Source organism: Polyodon spathula, chromosome 2, assembly GCF_017654505.1.
Source record: "Polyodon spathula isolate WHYD16114869_AA chromosome 2, ASM1765450v1, whole genome shotgun sequence".
NCBI lineage: Eukaryota > Metazoa > Chordata > Actinopteri > Acipenseriformes > Polyodontidae > Polyodon > Polyodon spathula.
In genome coordinates this window covers 41963800-41981102 of record NC_054535.1, presented here as the reverse complement: position 1 = coordinate 41981102, position 17303 = coordinate 41963800, and the positions used below count along the sequence as shown (strand labels likewise).

At 39.0% G+C, this 17303-nt stretch overlaps 1 pseudogene; it reads left to right on the top strand.

Moving 5' to 3' along the window:
- Positions 1 to 267: 267 nt before the first annotated feature.
- Positions 268 to 8013, top strand: LOC121326605 (annotated as a pseudogene).
- Positions 8014 to 17303: the final 9290 nt, after the last annotated feature.

The following is a 17303-nucleotide window of genomic DNA, read 5'->3' as shown; positions in this document are numbered from 1 at the left end:
AAACTGCATAAAACACTGTGGTTAACTTTTATAAAGGTTGTCTCAATCCTTGTGTTAAATTTGGATACTAGCTTGACAAAAAGAGAAAGGTATTTTCAATTGACCAACTTCCAAAAGGTTTATGCATTATCAAAATGGTGGCTGTTACACCATGCTGTCAATGTTTATAAATTATTGTATATGCTTTGAAGTAGGAAACAAAATAATCTGAATTTTAGCAGACTGACTAGGTTCTGTGTTTAGCCAGGTTTTTGTTGTAATTATAACATGATGTTGTTTTTGGAAAGGCTGATGTTCAAAGATGCCTTTGACTATATGAAGAAGCTCAGAATTGACCTGATCTGTGACCACAACCCCAAGGTACTTGTCTGTTCATTTGCTTTGGCAAATATTAAATGTGATCAAATTTATTTTGTGAATGATGAATCCAGATTAAAAGATACATACTTATCAGATTACTGGACAGACTGTAACTATTTGAATGCAGGTTGCTATAGAATTAACATACCCTTCCACCCATCACAGTTCTACACGTTCCTGTGAATCTGGTAGACCCTGCTCTTAACAGTAAGGGGCCAAAAACAAAAAAAAAACAAGGAACTCTGAACTGTTGTTCACATAAATCACTAATCTGATTCAGAATTTTCTGATGGTGATCAATCCTTTTTTCAGGTGTTTGTAGAAAATGTAGAACTGTTCTTGAAGCAGATAAACTCAGTAAACCATGTGAACCTGTACCTAACAGAACTAAAGTAAGTCTAAACTCTGTTCCTGATTTTTATTTATTTATTTATTTATTTACTTTGTTTTTTAATAATAATGTATTAGTAATACTAAGAATAATAGAGAGTCAGGGTTTGGTCAATCACCAACAAAAATAACCATTTTGCGATTTGAGCATTTACAAATTATGAAAGAACAAAGTGAAAGGTTATTTCAGTCTTTCAGCAAATTATTTTGCTCCAGTTGCGAAATGGAAAATATCAAACAAACAAAGAACAAAACAGAAAAAAACGAGTTTGAGTAAAGTGATACAATCAAATTGTGAAATGTGCTTTGAGCAGATGCACAGTTCCTGAACAGATTTTGAAGATGCAAGGCTTCATTTCTTGCAAGTGCAGCAAGTTTTGTCAAGCAAGGAAGTGGTTCTGTGTGCGTAACTGCATGCAGTGCAATTCTAAATGCTACAGCAGCAAGCCTTGCAAAAAAACATAAAAATACGGTCTTTTTTTTTTTTTTAAATTAACTTCCATTGTGGTTTCTTTATATGTATCTAATTTGATTTAACTAGTTTAAATGTTGCCTTACTGTTATTATCTAAACAATCCAAAAGTGTTTTCAAATACTTTTGAATATCCTAATTTACCAAACTTGTCATCATCTAAAATAAAAAGGAAGTTTTCTTGTTGTCAAAAAGCAGTCTTCATCATTCAGCTTTTTTTAAATTTTTTATTAAAGACTTGAGTGCAAATACAGTATTCAGCCACCAGATGGCCCTAACTGATATGTAAACAAGAACACATTTTACAAGATTTTATCCACAATGTTTTAGCATAACAGTAACAGTGAGAAACGTTTGGACTGTAGAATTTCTTTAAAGACATTGAAAAAGACTATTCAAAACGTTTGTCGTTGAATTAAGTTTCTTTTAGTATTTCTGAACAACAGACTAGATTTTAAAATAAAATTTAAAAAATGTGCAATGCCAATTAAAGTATTTACATTGAACCTTCCTTCTTGTAATATCAGTGTAATATGGTCTCTGTATTCCTAGTGGATTTAAAGGGGTGGTAGAACAAAGTGCAAATCCTATACTCAAATTGAGCTGTAGGAAGATACAGAGAGGTGTTCTGGGTGCCCCACAGTGCTATGTCTGTAATGCTGGATAATTTTACAATGTCACCCTGTGGGTTAGTATTAGCGTTAGCATAACATTCAGGGTTAGTGCTTTAGTTACTCATTGTTTCAGTTCTTCAAACTCTAATAGACAGTTTGAGTGTTGTACTTGTGTTTTTTTTTTTTTTTTAGACCAAGACAATGTACCCACTCCCATCCTCTAATATAGTTCAAACAAACCCGGGGTTTGATGGGAAGAAAGTAGACATTTTCTGTGATGCCCAGAGAGTCACTATGGAGAAAATGGATCCTAATAAGTAAGTTCTGTCTAATAAATCAATTAGTTCCTTTATGTTCTAATATAAGAGTCTGTGAACTAAAACAGTTTATAAACTTATGCAGCAGTCAACAGGCAACGTGAAATCGAAGGTACTACATACTGTCCGAGGGCTGCAAATATTTTAAAGACTTGAATTACCATTATCGCTATCTGTTGATGAAGAACATTCATATACATTTTGAGGGTTCATTTAATTGGGACTTGAAGGGTGTCTAAAATCATATGTGCCATAATGAAAATAGCAATGAATGTTCTTTCAGTTTCAGCTTCCATTACTTGGACTGCTTAGTTCTAAACGCAGTGTTACTGGCAGTTTGTTTAAAACAATCCTTCAGTGACCTTTGACGCATGGCAAGAGTTTTTGAGGTTAGCCAGGTTTGAAAAAAAACACTGAAACACTCTTTTGATTTTGGCATCTAGCTGTGGGCGGCAGAAGCCTGTAGCGCCAGGCAGTGGAAGTGAGTCATTATTAGTCTCCTGGCCATTCTAGCTTGTAGTTATGTAAAAAAAAAATGCATAAAGTCTCTTGTTAATTGTGTCTCAGCAGAGTAGTTTTAATTCAGTAGATATCTTCATAGCTTAAAATGCCGTCATACGGGTTGGGTAGATCCCCGCAGTACAGAGAACTACAAAGAAGCACCCTTTTCATTTGATATTTATAGCGACCAGCACACAGCCTCCTCCAGGCTCCTCCAATGGTTACCATACTTCTTATCTGATAACATGGGATGTACCGAACAAAATGTTCAAGGACATTCTGCTGGGCAAGTAGAAAAACACAACCGAAGCATCTCCTGGTCCCGCGCAAACTAAACCAATTTCAACTGTCTGTAGAATTGCACCCAATATATCAGTACATTTTCACAGACATTCTTCTCTTTTGCTGTTCCATATATAAAACTTATAAGTTACAGCAGTTAACACCCCCACATTTCCTGCAACAAAACTGTACAACTCGTTCCATATATGCTTCATCTTATTGCAAGCTTTGTCTTATCAGGGCCGTCCTTATCCATATTAACAAGCTGTGCCTGCATATCTGGATCATGGTCAGCACCAAGAATATTTAGATAAACTAGCTAACCACAGCTTGTGTCAGTGTTTAAATGTGTAAACACAGAAATAACACAGTGTTACTTCTAATAAAACATATAATTATAGTCATGTCTTACTGGCTCAGTTGAACAAAGGCAATTTGTTTCATCCTCATCCCAGATATGATTTTAATCTATCATCCAGGCACATAATTACAGTTAAGTCTCCTGACAGCAGAATCCCTTTGTGGTAATTAATATGTAATACTATTGCCTACATATAGTATGGTATGTTTCAGAACCTTGAAGTAGCCCCCCATGCCTCTCCCTGAAGCCCGTCTGCAAACTGACACATAGATACTTAAACTTTATTGGTGAGTGAAAAAGCTACCAGGCCACTTTTGGCCTTCAAGCTGACAGCATATAAAAAGAATAAGCATACAGATAAATAATACATTGATAGGGTTGATAAAACCTATATTGAAATTCAAACAAGTTTCAGAGGTACTATGGTCTCTTCCTTTCCATTCCTCAGTTATTTTGTCAGTAAAAAAATAGGTGAAGTTAAGTTATTGCAGGGTGATTGGGACCAGCCTGTCTATGTATTTCTGTTTCATAGTAAACCCCCTTGTGGTTCCTGGGGCAGTCTGTGCACAGGAAGCTCTTAAGTACTTGCTGTTCCTGGTGAATGTAAATGAACTCTACGACCACTCTCTGGGAACATACGATTTTGATTTAGTCATCATGGTTGTAGAGAAGTCTCAGAAGGTAATGTAGGTGCAGAGCTGGAATCCAGCTATAGGTACACCAGAGCCAAGAGCACGGATTCACATCTGGTGAAGAAACAGTAGAGATTTCAGGGCAGTATTTTAATTGCTTTAGAGAAAGAACTTACTAGTTTCTGACCAAATTGATTGTTTAACCTTATGATTAACACACAAATGAAGTTGGTACTCCCACTATGCCACAGTCACAAAATTCAATTTTATATTGCTCTATGAAAACCCTTTTAAAACATTGTACAAGCACATGGCACTAAGTTAACCCTACACTAGAACTACAGCCCATATTGATTAAGGCTCTTAACTTTAATCTATAAGTACATATGCTACATATCTGTGGCAAGCATAATGATTTCTCTATATCCTGATATAGACAGATAATTGTCAAGTTTACATATAACAAACAGAAATCTGATTTTCTAATCAAAATTTTCCAGGATCCAAAGGAATATCTACCTTTTCTAAATACCCTGAAGAAAATGGAAATCAACTACCAGCGATACACAATAGGCAACCATTTGAAGTGTTACAAAAAGGCTCTACATCTTAGCAAATGTGGTAAGAGGCAGAAGTGATCCGATAAACTTTAGTCAGCAATGAACTCTCTTCACCATTTTTGTTTTTTAAGTTCAGGCGGCTGGCTTGCTGACTGGTGGTTATTGATTTATTTTAATGTTATCCGTCAGGTCAAGAACACTTTCCTGACTTTTTAAACCTGGTAAGAGACCAAAAGTTATACAACGAAGAGTCTAAAGATGTATCCAGTTGAGAGCCAAGAGTACAAGGTAGGCACAATTTTTCATTGTGGAGTCCAGATGTACAGCACTATTTGCTAGTAGATTGTGGCAACACATTGGTTTATCCCCCTTTAGTTACAAACAAGCAACAAATTACAGCTCAAATGTATTTACAGCTTATTTTAAACTTCAGTTATAAGCAAGCTTTTATTAGCCGACTATTTCGATAATGCTTGTGAACCACGGCTTCAGTCAGTTACCCAAAAAGTTACAGTTGAAATGTAGCAAGCCTGTTTACCTTTGTTCCTAGGAGGAGAGATGTGCTTATGGGGAGCGCCTGAGCGAGCAGCAGCACCAGGAGCAGGCCGGCCTCCTCTTCTCTCGCTGTGGGGAGACCCAGAGGGCTCTTGACACCTTTGTGTCCAGCACCAGCTGTCAGCACGCCTTGTGCATGGCGGCAAAGCTCGGCTTTCCTGAGGACAAGCTGGCTAACCTGGCACACAGCCTGGCAAAAACTCTTCAGTTTTCCTGTATTTATGCAGTATTTAAAGTATAAATAAGGATAAGGCTCTGCAGAAAAAAACATTGTGATGAATTTTAGGTGCTCATAACAGGTGTAGGATTGGTAGCACTAACAAGACTGTTGTATGTATCCACAGAGCAGCAGGGTTAGCATAAGCAGTGGCACTGTGATTGCCCACACGTTGCAACATGAACATGTCCCAAGCCTGCCCTGGAGGAACTGTCATATTTGTGGGTGAGGGAGTAGTTCATTCCCCTTGCCCATCCAGTCCCCGGTGTAACATCACAGACAGTGGTTGTTGCTCTGCCATTTATTTTACTTCCTTGAAGGAACCAAACAGGATAACAGATCAACCAACAATCATGGGTGTGGTTTTGCAATGTTTAGTTAGGAATTTGTGAAAGGAGGGGGGAAGGGCAGAATGTTCCAGTACACCATTAGGTTGGGTCAGATGTCCGGGGCCATAAAGAGGGTAGAAGGAGAATTGGAATGTGTGCTCAACCATGAAATGCTTGCTAGATCATAAAATCTAGTCTGAGATGAACATAACAAACGCAATGGAGGGGGCAATCAAGCCCTACAGTTGCTATCCATTGGTTAAACTGAGAGAGGGGACAGGTTTAGGGGGTAAGGACAAAGGAATTGTGTGCTGCGTGCCAAATCCTGATAGGAGCAAGGAATTTTGTGTGAAACATATATAACCCATGTACGTGCTTTACCCCGGCAGAATACACTGGTTACTGATAAAGTGACCGATATTCTCCGGAGCGCTCTGTTGTTTGATGACCACTGCAATAAACCTTTGATGCAACAATCGGTGTGATTGATTGTCTCTGTACATCTCTGCACTTTATTTTGCGACCCTACATCCTCCAGTTATTAATGCTTGCACTGATGTTGTTACTGTACTGCTCTGTTACTTTCTGTTACTCTTTACTTAAAGAAAGAGGCGGCCAGGCAGGAGCTTCTAGGTAAAAACATTAAAATCCTCCTCTCTGTGATTTCCTGGGAGGTGGGGGTGTTTCAACACGTGTTGGCATATTTCTTGGTATACGTATGTAAAAAAACAGTAATAATAATATATATATATTTTTTAAAGGGATCTAAAAGATTTATTCCAGATGCCCAATTCCATATAAAAACCTGCTTGCCACGGTGCTTGATGGAGATGATGAGATACCAGACTGTCCAGACTCTGACCTGTTCTCAGAGGCCAGCAGCATGATGACAGCCAGCAACATGAGTTCCAAGTACTCTCGCAGCAATTCTAAGATCTCTGTGTAAGTGTCAGGGGTCATCTCATTAGTCTGAGTACCAGGCATGGCTGATAATTCTGGAATGCGGATGATTTAAGATTAGTCTTTTTACCCTTGAATGATCTGGCTAATACCAGTGATGTGAGTTATGATTTGTAGGTTAAATAAGATCTGATTACAGTTTATTATCCATATAGTAGATTTACCCTTGTTTCTTTTTCAGTGCACAGAGTAGTTCAAGAAGTACTGTGTTCAATTAAAAATAAGTATTAGATACTGACCTGGTGATAAAAGTGTGTGAGTAAGGGATAAGCCTCTGTGTACCGGGCAACTTCTGGTTCTCCACGTTTTAGTAAAATGTCAGCTGTTCACTTTTTGTCGTGCTTTACACCATTTTGGGAAAATATGCTAAATTCAGTGTTCCAAGCTTGCTAGTTATTGTATATGCACTTGTGCCACTCCTACAGCAAAAGCAGGTTTTATGCTATTTATTTTTATCTTTGTAGTTTTCTTTTTTGATGGTTTCTGAAAAACTTATGCAAAATGAAAATTAACCGCTTGGTTGCCATGCAGGAGGTCTTCTAAGAATCTTCGGAAAGCAGAGTGCAAGAAGCACAGCATGAAGGAGGGCAGCCCAGTGGAGGATGTGGCTCTACTGCAGGCTCTGGGAGAGATCGTCCAGACTGTCAACAAGTAAACAGGTAGAACTTGTCCACGACTGAATAATAAACAATTGCATTCACTGCCCAACAACTTCATTAGCGATTGTGGCGAATATTGGGTTGGGACACCATTTACTGTAACCACAGCCTTGAAACAACGTGAAACAGACTCCACAAGGTGCTGGAAAGCATCTCAATGGATGTTAATCCATTCAATCATTAATGACTTGGTGCAGAGAAGTAGACAGGGTTGTGACGACGAATGTTGTGTTAAATCCAGGGCCAGTCAAAACCGTAGATTCAGCTCAGTGAGTGTAGGGAGTGCTGTGATTCATATTTTTACTGTTTCAACATTGCTTCTGAACATTTGTGTTCCATGCCTTCTGTTTCTGTACAGGCGAGGTGCACTGCCTTTTGAAAGCGCTGGTTCTTTTCTGATATGACAGCCAGGCCCTGATACTACAACAGACTTTAGAAGAAACACTGCAGCTGATGGACAAATCTATCCCTGAGATCTGGCAGGTGGGCCTCCAACAAAACACAGGCACTCCAGTAAGTTTCTTTTGCTCATCCATTGCTTGGAACACTTGCTGCCAATTTCACTGACAGATTGTGGACTACTATTTTTATACCTATTGATAGTTTAGTTATCAAAATAACAGTGCTGTATGGAATAGTTTTTACTAAAGCATGTAATTATTCAGTTTTACTGTTTGTTTTTTTTCTTCCTAGATACAGAACTTTTAATTCCTCCAAAGATGAGCAAGAATGTCAAGTGGAAGCTGAATTTTCTGGAGTAGATTACTTTCCGCACATCCTCTTATGTACAGATCTGTCAACACTATTTATTCTCGCAAATTGTTAACAGTTTCCAAATCCAATAAAAAAAATTAAAAAAATGTAGTCATACATTTCCTTTTGATTTCTATCCCAAAAAATGGTATGAAGACCCAGTACTTGAAGAACATTAGTTTATTAATGCTATTACTTAAATCATCAAAGTCTTAGGTGTGGAGGGAATTATACACCAGCCAAGCCTTAAGGAACTCTGATTAAGCAATACAGTATGAATGTGGCATTTAAATCTGTCCTTGGGGGATTTAGTGCCCCAGATTTCAAATTTGAGCCATACATGGATTTTATAGAACACATAACCAACCATAGAAGTAAGTCTAGAGAAGTCAAATAGATTTTTTTGTGGCTGACCTGGGATGACCTGGACATCAAAGTTTTGACCTGATTCAAAAACTAAACATACGTCAAATAGAATATGTATGTTATTCAAGAAGTTTTGTGTGTAAAATGGATCTCCTCTAAACCTGTATAATGACAAAGTTCTACATACAGAATACAACATACACAGCATTTTTAACAAAAGTGATCTTTTAAGAAAAGCGTCCAGCATTTCAAACTTCCAGTTTTGCCTTCTGTTTAGAGCACTGCTTTTTTTGTCTAGCTGTAGATGGTACATACATTACCTTTTCTATTTCATTTTTCTCCTTTTGGTAAACAGTAGTTTTATTTATTTTAAATGTGTATGTGAGCAATAAGGCACGACAGAGTGGGACATACTCACCACCGCCTTTGGTGTGTTGCAAGTCACCAGGCAAAGCAAATCTGGAAAATTACTGAAGAGTCAACTTTAATTTTTGCAACCAATCACAGAGAACTGCAAGTCAACGTTTATATTTTCAACCAATCACAGAGAATTGCGGGTGGGTTTATCATTGACTGACTGTTGATAAAACAAACTCATGTCTGCATTATAACTCTTGCTACCTGAAAAGGTTTGGCTTGGATAGTCTAACATGAACATTTCTCTCTTTCTCTCTCTCACTCTCCACTTATCTACACACCATACTCCTCACTGTCAAGGGGAAAAAAGTTTTTTGAGAAAATAAATTATATATTAAAAATACAAAACTGAAAGATCATAATTGGATAACTCTCCATCCCCCCGAGTTAATACTTGGTGGAAGCAGCAATTGCAGCTGTGAGTCTGTTGGGATAGGTCTCTACCAACTTTGCACACTTAGATTTGGCAATATTTGACCATTCTTCTTTACAAAACTGTTCAAGTTCTGTCAAGTTCCTTGGGGAGCGTTGATGGACAGGAATCTTCAAATCTTTTCAATTGGATTTAGTCGGGGGCTCTGACTGAGCCACTCAAGGGCACTTATCTTTTTGTTCATTAGCCACTCCAGTGTAGCTTTGGCTGTGTGCTTTGGATCATTGTCATGCTGAAAGGTGAACTTCCGTCCCTGTTTCAGCTTTCTTGCAGAGGGCAGCAGGTTTTCCTCAAGGACTTCTCTGTACTTTGCTCCATTCATTTTCCCTTCTATCCTGACAAGTGCCCCAGTCTTTGCCAATGAGAAACATCCCCATAACATGATGCTGCCACCACCATGCTTCACAGTAGGGATGGTGTTCTTTGGGTGATGCTCTATGTTGGGTTTGCGCCAAACAGTGCTTTGCACTTAGGCCAAAAAGTTCCATTTTAGTTTCATCAGACCACAAAACTTTTTGCCACATGGCTACAGAATCTGAGTGTTTTTTTGCATACTTTTTTTTTTTTTTGCAATCTTGGCTATAAAAGCCTGTAGCTCTTACAAAGTTGCCATTGGCCTCTCTGATCAGTCTCCTTCTTGCTCGGTCATCCAGTTTGGAGGGACGGCCTGATATAGACAGGGTCTTGGTTGTGCCACACACTTTCCACTTCTTAATAATCATCTTGACCGTGCGCCAAGGGATATTCAAGGCCTTTGATATTTTTTTATACCCATCCCCTCATCTGTGCCTTTCAACAACTTTGTCCTAGAGTTCTTTTGAAAGCGCCTTGGTGCTTATGGTTAAGTCTTTGCTTTGAAATGCACTACCCAGCAGAGGGAACCTACAGGAACTGCTGAATTTATCCTAAAATCGTGTGAATCACTACAATTTTACACAGGTGGAGGCCACTTGGTGTTTTGATTTTGAAGGCGATTGGTTACACCTGAGCTAATTTAGGATTGCTATTACAAGGGGGGCAGACACTTATCCAACCAAGCTATTTCAGTTTTTATTTTTAATTAATTTTCTACAAATTTCTAGAATATATTTTTCACTTGGAAGTTGTGGGGTAGGATGTGCAGATAAATTAAAAAAAAACAAAAACAAAACCATTTTAATGCATTTTAATAAGGCTATAAGCAACAAAAGGTGAAAATTTTGAAAGGGGGAGCATTTTTTTATATATAAGGCTGTTAGTATGTTCATGTTGCTGAGGGGCCATGAACGGATTTAAGTTCAACACCAACTTTAAATAAAATGTTACTGTTATTAAGCACTTGTTATAATTTGAAATCCTAAAATCCCTATGCGAATGATAGTCAGCACGATTGATAATCCAGCACACAAAATAGCTGAGATAGCAGAAAAACAGCTTAGGTCACATGTTGAGAAATTACCAAGCTATGTTAAGGATACAACACAATTTTTAAAAAGACTTGAATCACTAAAGCACAACCTTCCAGAGAATACAATTTTATTTTGCATGTAAAATCCTTGCATCCAAGTATCCCTCGTAAATATACTGGCATTTTAACTGATGACTCATGTCTGAAATGTCCTGTATTTCTATAGTACTTTGTGCGTGTAAGACGTACAGCTCTGTCCAAAAGTTTTGCACCCTATAGAATTACATAGGCAAAAATCCTTACATAACCCCACCTTTGAACCCTGGACACAGCCACAAACAGCTAGGGTTCAAATATGCTTACCCTTCTGTTTAATCTACAGTAAATCATTCAAATTCCTCAAATGTCCAGAGTAGGAGACAATATTATCGCATTTCAGGCATTGGTTCTTGAGCAGGACAGCAGTCCTGTTGTGTGGTCAGCTGCACGTTCCAGCTTCCCGATTGCCAGCTTGATTCCCCCCTTGTCCCGCTGGTTGAATTAGAATCAGCCTGCAAGAAATCAAATGCATTATTAATTATTTTGATAACATCTAACTTCACTCGGACCACAATGGGGTCTTCTCCCTTTGACTTTGCTCTTTCACCTGGGAATGCATACTCTCATGTTGTGGTTTGTACCAGAAAAAGAACACTCACTACTTGACCTGCGTAACCCATATAGGCTATTCATTCGCAAGATCGCTGTTGAGGATGGGTGAGCTCTTCTTTTTTCTTAACCACAAACAGCCATCTCCGAGCACATCACCCATGCTTGAAAAAGAAAACTAAAGTTATTATCTTTTTAATTTCTTTATGAATAACAATAGTCACCACCAGGTGGCGGTGTGTAACAAGTGTTGTATACCCAGTAATTAAATTAAAGAGAAAGAAAATAAATAAAGTCCTCATCTCTTTCCTTTTTTTTTTTTTTTTTGGCAAGACGCCCAGAGCACAAAAAAAAACGAGATGTGAAAAGAAAAGTTACATGTGTTAAAAAGTTCACGTTTCCCATACAGAACTAAAATTACTCCCTACTCTTGCTGCAGTTACTAACAGCATGTAATTCAACAAATAAAAATAAGTCAGGATCTACTCTAAAAATAGCCCAGTAAGAAAAAGAAAATGTGTGTGTGTGGGTCGAGTGAGAGAAACCGGTTTAGGAGCTGTAGGGTTGTGGTGGGTGTAGCTTCCACTATTTTTTACCTTCCTTTCATAACCCTTTCTGATAATTTAACATCAAACCCCCAAGAGGCTGTCTCTGTTGCGGCTCCCCAACACCGACAAATCTTTGTCCTACCTTTAAACTTTCTCTTTCTCAATTCCTCATATTATTTTTCTTTTCTTTAATGCTGCATCCACATACTCTTGAAAATCAATGTCTAAGCAATAACAAGTCTTTTTGTCTTCCAAATTACAGTACTGTACTTGACATTATTGCAAAGCAAGTGTTTTATTCATGACAGCCTGTTTTTGCTAATAGATGTATCTGTACTTTAATGGTAGCCGAATTTCACCTTTAAAATAACCAATTTTGCAATATAAAAGTCCTTGCTTTCATTACTGTTCAAATTAGCATTACCAGTTTATAATTTAAAGCTTACTACCAATTCATGCAATCAAAACAAAATAAAACCACATTTGGCTTCACTTATAATCATTACAGAATTACCTGTACACGTCAATAACACATTTAAATTATCCTTAAATAGTTTTTAACAGAATTACATTTATGCAAATCATACTCTAATGTTTCATAGTGTAATGTCCACTCTCCTCCTTGGAAGGAAAGCTGTAATTACTTCAATGCAGACAGGGTAATGATTAATATCAAAAACATAGTGACACTCAAAAATGCATGCAGCATCCCTTTTTGCTGCTTTCCACAGTGTCCTTTGAACTAAAATATACCCTCTATTTGTCAGGTAATCTGTATTTATAGGTGACTTTTAAATTCACCTGTCTCCTTAAAAACATAAAACTCACACACAAACAAACAAACACTTAACAATTAATTCACACACAAACATTAAATCACGAAAATATTTATAATAAAATATTCCCGGGCCTACGTACATCTTAATTTTTTGCCCATAAAGATTTTTCTTTCTCACTTTAAAAGGTTTTCCATTAACAAAGTCACTTTAGCAAAAAGCTGCCGCTTCATGTCCTCTTTCTTTTAACTCTTTGATCATACTCTGCAGACACACATTTATTGTGTCCTGCTTTGATATTCAAACAACCTAATGTGAACCATTCATTTAAAGGCTTATCCTAATGCCCTTTATCGTGACTTACAAACCGAACAGTAAAAAAACAAAAAAAAAAAAAAACAAAGGCAAAATAGGCCTAACAAATTCTTATACAGTCACTTTCACTTGCAAGAGCTAATTACTCATAACCCTATATACTATAGATTTCAGACAGTATGTTAACTAGTCACCCAGACAGTTACATTACCTCTGCTAATCAGTAAGAGTTTGTCTGTGGTTATGGCTTTGAATACCCACTTGCTCTCTTACCACAGCCTGTCACATTACCCCTGCTAGTGTAGTAAACACACTTTATACTCACCGAGACCAGAGCCCGTCTGCTTCTAGGAAAGGGGTTTTCTTCAGGTCAGTTGTCCCAGAAAGGGCCTTGTGGCTGGGGGTTGATGCCTCCTGGCTAAGCTCGCCATTTGCAAGAGGTTCGATTTCTTAAAAATAATCAATCTTGTCCAGGTAAAATTAATCAAAAATAGTTTATTCAGGAATCAAAATGCAAACAGGGACAAAGCAAATCAAAGAACACATACAGCATATAGTAGGCCTCAGCAGGTGTAATGTCTGAGCTGGCATCAGTGTAGATGTTAGTTTCTGAGCCCAGCTTTCTTGGTATCAGTAATGTTAGTTTCTGAGCCGGCATCAGCATAGATGTTTCTTAGCTGAGCAAAGAAATTACTTTGTACAGCACGGATGTACAGTTATCTGATGTAATTTCCTTTACCAAATTTGGTCTTATTTCCCTCGCATGATGGATGGTGTGAGACAAAGCACATTGTCATTTCTTCTTCACTTTACCAATGTCAGCAGATAACAAGTTACATTTAAGAGCAATGCTATGAGTTTTGCTCAATTCTTGCAGGCAGCAAAGCGCAATACCCAAGCATCTCAAGGTCGAACAACAAGACTGGTGATTGCAAATGGCTGATGTGCACCAGCTATGTACAGCTTACTTTTAAGAGTTTATTAACCCTGCGTTGATTCAGAGCTTACATTAAACACAAGAAAATCACGCAATGTTTACCGACAGTTTCAATGATTTCTTTACCATTTATATGGGAAGCATAAGTAACAGTAGTATAATGGAAAAGGAACAAAGGCTGATGAAACAATATCTAAATTATGTTCATATGTTGTGTTTTATTTTGCTAATTATGTCTTAATCCTAAAATTCAAGGTGATGCAAAACTTTTGGCCATAGCTGTAGTATTTCTTTAGCAAATGCTCATTACAGTACCTGTAAAGATAACATGTTAAATTAAAAGAACTTGCATAAATCTCACATTGTGCACAACACTGTAGAACAACTATCTAAACTAACAGTCCCTGGAGGAAAATTCAACTGGTGGTTGTTTTCTTGTTTTCAGCTAGCTGTGCTTGTTTAGGATATTTGGTCCCACTGCCAATTATTTCCACTCCCTTTGAGCGCATTGAAATGGACATAGTGGGCCCTTTTCTACCTTCTGATTCCAGGTATACGCATTTATTAGTGGTGGTAGATTATGCAACGCGATACTTGGAAGCAGTTCCATTGAGGTCCACTAGTGCCGCTGCAATAGCCAAACAACTAGTGCAAATTATGTTGAGAGTAGGGATCCCCAAAGAGATATTGACTGATCATGGGACTAACTTTAAAAAAATACATCCCATCTGTACATCTGTTTATCATCCACAGTCGGATGGTTTGGTGGAACGTTTTAATCAAACGTTAAAGCAGATGTTGAGACAATTTGTGAATCAAGACCAGAAACATTGAACAGTGCTCCTTCCCTACAGTGATATCCTTTTTGCAGTGACAGATGCACGCAGAGATCAACAGCGTTCTCCACCTTTGAGCCCTTGTATGGCCGACAGCCTCGTGGCATCCATGATCTGTTGAGAACAGCAGCATTACAACCAAAATTCATGAATTCTGACCTTTTGACCATGAGACAAGCTACTGCTGCTGCTTCTTACATTATCCAAGCTTTATGCTAAATGGCAGGGGCCATATGAGGGGATTCAGGCTACAGGGAAAGTGAATTATGAAATTCGGCAGTCTGATCGCTACAATGAACGGGAAATTTACCATATCAATTTATTAAAGTTCTGGCAGGCAATTGAGGCCTTATTTATAGCCCCAGGTGATGTAGAGGATGATTTGGGACCCTGTGTAGAGGCCCCTAGCATTCAGAGCATTCTGATGGGGGAACAGTTACTCCCAGATCAGCAGAGATCTGCACAAGTTAATTGAGGATGTTTTTTTCTCACGTGCCCGGCAGAACTAATCTCGTTGAATATGACATTATCTCTACCCCAGGTATCACGGTTTGGGAGAGACCTTACCGGATCCCGGAAAGTAGACGAGGTGGTGTTCACAAAGAGGTAGGGGCAATGCTTGAACTTGGGACGATTGAGCCTTCCAGGAGAGAGTTGTACAGTCCGATTGTGACAGTCACCAAAAAGCATGGCACCAGACGCTTCTGCGTTGATTTCCACAAGGTAAACATTATTGCCAAGTTTGATGCATATCCCATGCCTCGGGTCGACGAGCTTCTCGACGGACTGGGAACGGCGAGGTTCATCTTACCTTTGGACCTGTCGAAGGGATACTGGCAGATCCCATTAACCTACAGATCACGTGAGAAAACTGCATTTTCTATCATTGATGGTCTGTTTTATTTCACAACCATGACATCTGGGCTACATGGTGCACCTGCTGCCTTTAAGAGGCTAATGGACCAGGTTTAATGCAGATATCATGAATATGCAGCAGTGTATATTGATGTGCTTATTTATAGCTCCACCTGGTGAGATCATTTGGCTAGGGTCACAGTCCTCTTGCAGTCTCTGAGTGTAGCCCGGCTGACAACCAACTTCGGTAAATGTGCATTTGCCAGAAGAAACACACTATTTGGGCTTTTTTATGGGACATAGGCAGGTGAAACCCATCGCCAACAAAGTTCAGGCTTTGATGGACGTGGCAATCCTGAAAACTAAGTACCAGGTGAAGTCTTTCTTGGGGTTGGCCGGTTATTACCGATGATTCATCCCCAAATACACCACAGTGGTCAACCCCCCAGTGACCCTCACTAAAAAGAGCGCACCAAATTTAATTAAATGGACAGGAGAATGTCAGGGGGTCTTTGATACCATTAAGCAGCGACTCTGCCAAGCCCGTCTAAATCACACCAGATTTCAATAAGGAATTCCTGTTCCACACCAACGCTTCGGACGTTGGTCTGGGGGTGGTCTTGTCCCAGCGGGACGACAGAGTAGAGCACCCTATCTTGTATATAAGCAAGAAAATGCTCCCTTGCTATCTGTCATAGAAAAGGAATGTCTGGCCATTAAATGGGCCACTCAGACCTTACGCTATTACTTCTTGGGACGTTCATTCAACCTCATCACTGACCACGCCCCACTCAGATGGTTAAGTACAATGAAGGATAGCAACACCTGGATAACTCGGTGGTATCTAGCGCTGCAACCCTTCATGTATTTCATGACACACGATGTAGGGAAAGATCACCAAAATGTGGATTACTTTTTCTGGGAGGGAGGTGTAATGGGCAAGGTAGATTCAGCAGTGTTCCTTCAGCTCCACTCTGAGCAGTTGGATATGTGACAGAGTGAAAGAATCCAAATCAACAAACTCCCTTTCGACCTGTGAGAGCACTATACAACAGGGACTGTGTGCCTCGTACTGAATGGTTGGGCAGTTAATTCCAGGGGCAGTCAGAAGCCGGCCATTCAGGAAGGGGGCGGCGTCACAGTACCAGGAGTCATCCCCCTAGTATGGTGGGCAAAGTTTCAGTCAAGAATTAGAGGAGATGTGACTGAACTAGCTATCAGAGGGGGGCGGGGCTGAGGGTACTTTAGGGGGGCATGACACCGTAATCGGTTCCTTTGTTGTGGTTAAGGGAAGGAAACAAGGACTGTGGAAACGTGAGTGTGGTGTTTTGTTTATTTGTAACCTGTGGGTATTTGTCTTTGTCAGACAGCTAATATGAAGCCAGGAGTTGCAGCACAGAGCCAGCAATAAGCCCGGACCGCACTTGTAAATACACCACCACGGCTGAAAGCACCACACCTGCACTAAGAGCACAGTTTGGATACGTGTTTTTGTGTCTGTGTTTTGTCTTATTATTTTGGGACTGCAAATCCTTTTATATGCTGGCAATACCCATTGTTGGGTAGAGTCAGCCTTATTATTTAATGGTCTCAAAGGAGGAGGCTGAATTAAAGAACTGTTTGAACTGTAACTTTGTGTGTCGTTGTCTGGAGCACCTGCATCACCCCTACACCTACGCACTGCAACGCACATGTTCACATGTTTCTTATACTGATGTAACAATTGTAAAGTAACTGCCCATGCTGATGGGATATTACAATACCGTTTACAGTTAAAAAGGTCTTTTGACTGTTCCTTTTACGAAAATCTATTTTAATATTTA